Source organism: Colobus angolensis, unplaced genomic scaffold (assembly GCF_000951035.1).
Source record: "Colobus angolensis palliatus isolate OR3802 unplaced genomic scaffold, Cang.pa_1.0 Scaffold29, whole genome shotgun sequence".
Lineage (NCBI taxonomy): Eukaryota > Metazoa > Chordata > Mammalia > Primates > Cercopithecidae > Colobus > Colobus angolensis.
The window spans coordinates 2,277,612-2,284,443 of NW_012116154.1; the positions used below are offsets into that span (position 1 = coordinate 2,277,612).

The 6,832-nt window shown below is 45.5% G+C and overlaps 1 protein-coding gene across 6 annotated transcripts in view; it reads left to right on the plus strand.

Moving 5' to 3' along the window:
* APBB2 (amyloid beta (A4) precursor protein-binding, family B, member 2) overlaps window positions 1-6,832 on the plus strand; it is a 433,566-nt gene that overhangs the window by 379,558 nt on the left and 47,176 nt on the right. For 2 of the 6 annotated variants that reach the window (XM_011949063.1, XM_011949062.1), the window contains exon 1: window positions 28-199. The exons of the other annotated variants lie outside the window; for them this stretch is intronic. The gene's annotated coding sequence lies outside the window, so the exon portion shown is untranslated. Of the gene's footprint in view, window positions 1-27; window positions 200-6,832 lie in introns of those variants that run through there. 6 annotated transcript variants of the gene reach the window in all.

Consider the following 6,832-nt stretch of genomic DNA (forward strand, 5'->3'; position numbering starts at 1 on the left):
CGGGGAGGCGCGGGCGCCGCTCGCTTCAACTTGAGCCCCGGGCAGTGCGCGCTGCTGCTTGAGCGACGGCATCCGCTGGCTGTTGCCGGTACCCTGGGGCTCGTCGTAGCACCTGGGGCGGCATCCCCGCCTGACCTCGGAAGGACCGGGAGACAAAGGTGAGGAAGTTGGCGAAGGAACGGCGCGCCTTTGTTTGCAGGTGCGTTCACAGGGAACGGGGGTTGAGTCAGGGACAGCGAGGTGGGCTCGGGAGACCCGCGGGACAAAGGCTGCGCCCTCCCTTCCCCGAGTCAGCGCTTAGCGAGATGCCTGGTCCTGGGCGGTTGGAAGGGCTGAAGAGGGGGCCCCGCCGGTGGGAAGGAGGAGTGAGGCATGTATAAAAAGGGGGGAGGCATCCTTGGACCCCCAATTTGCCAGTGCACCAAGACTGTTTGGGGTGGGCTATTCATTGATGGGGTCTGCACGGGGCATTTCTGCCGTGGACAGCGTTCTGTGATTGAGGCAGTGACTGCCTTCGTCTTACATGCCCCGTAGTGAGGCCACATTTCTGTCTTCCTGTCTACATTAGGACTGAAAGATATTTCAGGGTTTTGGTAATCCAATATTTGGATTAAAAGCAATATCCTTTCGTGTAGAAAAACTGCGTTTCCAAATGATTTAGAATATTGGTGTGACTTCCATGCGAGAAAATATCTCAAATTTCCCAAATGTAGAAACGCAGCCAGCTCTTGGCATTGAGAAAGAAGTAGTGTTTTTGAAAAGAGAGGCGTGATGATTTAAATATTGCTTACAACACTCTATTAGCTTGTGGGGGAATCTGTGCCTTTTCTATTATCTGTTTCCCTATACCAATATTGTAACCAGGCGCGTCTATGGATTCCCTAATTAATGTGTAGCTGTGAATCTTCATTACTGCCTTGGGTGGGAGAAGGCGGGAGGAGGAGGCAATCCCATTAGTCTTTTTCTTTCTTTTTATAACTCTGCAGCTGCAGCCTGGCTTTGACTTGTATCGTGAATGGGGGTTCTGCCTGCTTTCCTCATGCTGTTCTCTTTTAGGCTTTCTTAGGCCATTGAGCAGTTGGCCCCTCCTCCAGCCAAGCTCTGACACAAGAGTAGTTTGTAAGATTCTCTCTAAAGTTCAGATCCTTGCTGCTGCCTTTTAGTTAGTTGCTTTCAGAAAGGAATTATGAAGTGTCCTGAGGCCTTTCCTAAGAGGTTGGAAGCAGAATGTGTTGTGAGGAAAACAGCCCTAAGTACATGTTTGTAAATGTGGTCTGTAATTTTGTAAAAGTTATAAGTAAAAGAGAGTGTGAATTAAATGCTTAAGAGGGGAAAGACTTTCCGTAAAGCATCAGCCAGTATCATCAAAAAAGGTGTCATGGTGTGTAGCTCCGTAAGAACCCTACTTTCCTTTTTGTTTCCTTTTTCTTTTTCTTTTTTTTTTTTTGAGACAGAGTCTCCCTCTGTCACCCAGGCTGGAGTACAGTGGTGTGATCTTGGCTCACTGCAACCTCTGCCTCTCAGGTTCAAGTGAATTCTCATGCCTCAGCCTTCCGAGTAGCTGGGATTACTGGCGTGCACCACCACGCCCAGCTAATCTTTGCATTTTTCATAGAAACGGAGTTTCACCATGTTGGCCAGGCTGGCCTCGAACTCCTGACCTCAAATGATCCGTCCACCTCAGACTCCCAAAGTGCTGGGATTACAGGTGTGAGCCACCGCACCTGGCCTCCCTGGCTTTCACTGTCCAAGCTCTTTGAAGATCTTTTTTGCTGCTCATTTGTCTCTGTGATCATGGTTTGGATGATTCACGTCTGGATTCTTGCTATTCAAAGTGGAGCCTCTGAATAAGAACTTGGGCATCACCTGGGGTGGAGTTTTTAGGATGACAGGGCCCTACCCAGACCCACTGAATCAGAACCTGCATTTAACAAGTCCTCAGACAATACATTTGCACACTGAAGTTTGAAAGGCATTGATCTACCTCAAGGTCCTGCCAAAACATCCCGCCTGCTCTGTTGATAACCTTGTTGTGATGTTACCGTCAGAAATGTACCCGTGGTGAATGCTTCTGCTGTCCACATAGGTGTGAGTATAGATGCATGCCACTTTGCCCCGAATGCACTTCATTTATTAAGTGCTCAGTGCTGAACTGGGCACAAAAGATACAGAAACAAGTAAAGCATGGTTGCTGCCTTCAAGGAGCTCAGAGTGCAGAGCGGGACACAGGAAGAGCTGCAGCACGCCATTCTCCAGTGTCTTTATCTGTCATCTGACTTTCTCCACTGACACAAAGTACCAGTCCCCTTCTCTAGAAACAGCTTTGAATCCTCAATGTACAGCCCACCAAACACCTGCCTCCAAATCATTTCAGTCAGAAGGGACAGTGCTTATGTGAAAAAAGCGGGGAGTCTGAGACCTACTGAGTCACACCCTCTAGGTGAGACTGTGGCATTGTCTTTTTTTTGTTTTTTTTTGAGATGGAGTCTCACTCTGCTGTCCAGGCTGGAGTGCAGTGGCGCGATCTCGGCTCACTGCAACTTCTGCCGCCTGGGTTCAAGCAATTCTCCTGCCTCAGCCTCCCGAGTAGCTGGGATTGCAGGTGCCTGCCACTGTGCCTGGCTAATTTTTGTAGTTTTAGTAGAGACGGGGTTTCACCATCTTAACCATGCTAGTCTTGGACTCCTGACCTCGTGATCCACCCATTTCGGCCTCCCAAAGTTCTGGGATTACAGGCGTGAGCCACGGTGCCCGGCCAAAACTGTGGCACTGTTATTTTAAGTGTTAGGATGCACGTTATAGTTTGAGACCACTAACTTGGGTGCTGCTTTGATATTCTCTGATTGTGCAAGTGTCATACAAATGGATGTTAAAATAGTCTCAAATATTTAAGGAATCCTTCAGGGATTCCCTTATCCTCAATTCAGGAGATTTTGAAGTGGCTTCCAAGTTCAGAGCTGCTTTTATCTTTGGCTGAGGCAATATAAGGATCTTTGTGGATGTTACTTAAGGATAGTTCAAATTCATGTGTATATATTTTAGTAGCATGTTCTCTAGGAGCAAATGACAGTGCTTTGTGCTATAATGAGGTAACAGCATGAGCAGTGTCATGACAATCCTGTGACTTTCTTGTTTAATGTTTGTACTTATCTAATCAAACAAATTGAAATTGGATTATGGCTGTTGCATGTTATATCAGTTATTATCCAGTTTAAATGCAGGTCTGAAGGAAGTAAAATTGATTTTTCTATGCGACTTGGGGACATCATAGATTATTGGTATGCTGGTTGAATTTTCAATTAGGTTTCTATGCGAGAAAGATGAGTGGTTAGGTTTGTTGGATTTTTTTTCTTTCTGTATTTTGTAAATAAACTGTGATATTTCATTCTAATTAGGAAGTCAGATGCCTTTTAAAAGTTGGGTGATCAGTTTCCATATTTTTATTTAAAGCATATCTAGCTTTTTAAAGTGTATCATAATTCTGATGAAGATTTTTATTTTTAGAAAGAAAAAATAGAAAACAATAGAACATATTCATAATAGTTCCTACAGTAACAGCTACCATGTTTATCAGGGAATGAGCTGTAATATGTACCAGAATTTCACACATAATTGAACGTATCTTTCTATGAACCAGGCCTGTTTTTAAAAAACTTCCTTTATTCCGTAAACACTGTGTGCCTGCTCTGTGCAAGCCCCATGCCCAGGTAGTAGGGATTCAGAGTTTATCTAACATAGATATCCTTCACAAAAACAGATGTTTTATTTTTATTCATTCATTCATTTGTTTTAGAGATAGTATCTCGCTCTGTAATACAGGCTGGAGTACAGTGGCAAGATCATAGCTCTCTGCAGCCTCAAACTCCTAGCACTCCTTCTGCCTCAGCCTCCCAGGCAGCTAGGACAACAGGTGCAAGCCACCACACCTGGCTAATGTTTAAAAAAAAATTTTTTTTTTTGAGACAAAGTCTCGTTCTGTCACCCAGGCTGGATTGCAGTGGTGTGATCTCTGCTCACTGCAACCTCTGCCTCCCAGGTTCAAGTGATTCTCCTGCCTCAGCCTCCTGAGCAACTGGGATTGCAGGCACATGCCACCATGCCCAGCTAATTTTTGTATTTTTAGTAGAGACAGGGTTCCACCATGTTTGCCAGACTGGTCTTGAACTCCTGGCCTCAAGTGATCCGTCCACCTTGGCCTCCCAAAATGCTGTGATTACAGGTGTGAGCCACCTGGCCTAATGTTTAAAATTTTTTGTAGAGATGTGGGTCTCGCTATATTGCCCAGCTGGTCAGAATGTTTTATTACTACTTAATGCTTTGAAAGCAAAGCAGTGGGCCAGAGAACACAAAGGCAAGGATGACGAGCCCTCAGGAAGTAGGGAAAGGCCTCATGGGAAAGATGACATTTGTTTGATCTGGACCTTAACTGGTAAATAGGCATTTGCAAAATGGAAATTTGTTATTTAAATCATTAAAGTATTAAAGTATTATATGCTGATTACCTGGTCATTTAAAAAGATCTCTCAAAAAATAGTAACTCATTTAATTTAATCAATAGTGGATGTATTAAGCACTTACTGTATGTCAGGAAATGTGCTTACTGCTGAAAATACAACGGGAAACTGCCAAGTCAGAGAACAGTCACCAAGACCAGCCTCAGGTTTGATAATGTGCTGGAAGGACTCACAGAGCTCACTGAATGCTGTGATTATGCTCGTGGTTGTGGTTTGTCACAGGGAAAGGATTCTGATTAAAATCAGCCCAAGGAAGACGCACATAGGACAGAGTCCAGGGAAGTTCTGAGCCTTCAGTTGTCCTCTCCCCACAGCGTCCTGGGCAGCATAACTTCCCTGGCATTGCCGTGTGACAGTAGCACAGAGTTTTGTCAACCAGAGAAGCTCATCCAAGCCTTGGTGTCCAGGAATTTTATTGAGGCTCCACCCCGGAGGCACAGACAACTGGGCCAGGGCTAATCTTAGTCTCGAGCTCCTCCAGAGGTGGAGCTGATACTGCATGGGCCAAGCGCCCACCCCAAATCACCCTGTTAGACCCTCTAGTGTGACCCAAGGCCCCTAGGCAAACAGAAACACTCCGGTCAGGCACAACATTCCAAGGTGTTCGAGTTTACGTCCCGGAAGCTGAGGGCAGAGGCTCTCTCTTCAGCCAAGGTTAAATTCTTCACTGTACAGAAACAAACCCAGACTCTGTAAGTTTATGAAGCTCACTATAAAGTGAAGGAGATGAATAATAAATGGATGATTTTCCAAATATTTAATACCTAGCTGCAGCAGGGGTATGAAGGAAAAGGCTGGGATGCTGTCAGGGAGGACACTGCCTGTCAGGAACATCTTCCAAAGGAATCAACTTTTGGGCTGAGATTCCTAAAAGATGAGAGGGATTCATCAGGTGAGCAGTGCAGGGGAAAGCATTCTAGGAGGGTCACAGTCAGTGCAAAGGCTCTGAGGTGGAAAGTAGCTGGGCACGGTCCAGGAACTGGAAGAAGAAAAGGGGACTAGAGCAGAGACCAAGAGGAGGGAATGTGGTTGCCGCACTGGAGATAGAAGCAGGGACCTGATCCCAGGTGACCATCCTGTGAGACCCTGAAAGTGATGGAGACTTTGTCTTCAGTGCAATGGGAAGCCACTGTGTGGTTTTAAGGTTTGAGCATGGATACTCATATTTGTGATTTTTGTTTTTGAAGGGATACACGTGTGGCTCCTGTGAGAATAGCTTGTTAGAGATCAGTGGAGGCAGGGAGACTGTTAAAACACTACTGCAGGCCGTGTGCGGTGGCTCACGTCTGAAATCCCAGCACTTTGGGAGGCTGAGGTGGGTAGATTACTTGAGGTCAGGAGTTCAAGACCAGCCTGGCTAACATGGCAAAACCCCTTCTCTGAATCACGAGAATCACTTGAACCCAAGAGGAGGAGGTTGCAGTGAGCCAAGATAGCAGCCACTGCACTAGTGAGACTCTGTCTCAAAAAAAAAAAATGACAGCAGCCCTCCTGATGAGAGATGATGGCTGCAACTAAGGTGGCAGCATGGAGTTGAGAGAAGGGGGCAAGTTGGAGAGAGCAGGAGGAGGCAGAATTGGCAGGACTTGTCACACATGACTTCCTGCCAGCAGACCCTCAGCTGTCACACTTGCCGCACCCTGTGGACATCTGGCAGACCCATCTAGTTGTTGCTTCTGCCCTCCTATAGACAGAGAATCAGACAACCAAACTCACTGGAATGATGTGTAAGGAATGAGAGGCAGCCTTTGAAGGGGTGACAAGTACAATCCTGTTAACTTGTTTCTTATCTCTGAGCTTGCTGCTCTCTGTTCTGGCTGCTGAAGCCCAAGTCTCAAACCTTCTAGCCTCACTTGCAGTTTGGGCTGTGTTCCAAACAATTGTGGTTGCCAGAGCAGTTTACTGTCAATAACTCTAACGAATAATTGAAGTGTTACTGATCATAGATTCAGAAACAGCATGAGTTAAATCATGCTCTCCCTAAAAAGACAACTGTTAACCGGAAAAGCCTAATATAAAATTTTCTGCACAGAACCTGGCACTTAGGAGGAGCTCAGTAAATGCTGAACAAATGAGAAGACTCCTGATCCTCGTTTAAACATGAACATTAAAGTTTTCTGTACACCTGTGGTGTGTTTTACCAAACCCAAACAAGACCTACTACTTACATACTCCCTTGATTTTCCATGTGTATTTCCTATTTTCTGTTCCTTTCTTTGTAAAAGGAGTGTATGAGGCTTTGAATATACCCAAAAATGTGGCAAATATGCCCTGCCTATTTCGCTCTGTTTTTTTTTTTTTTTTTTTTTTTGAGACGG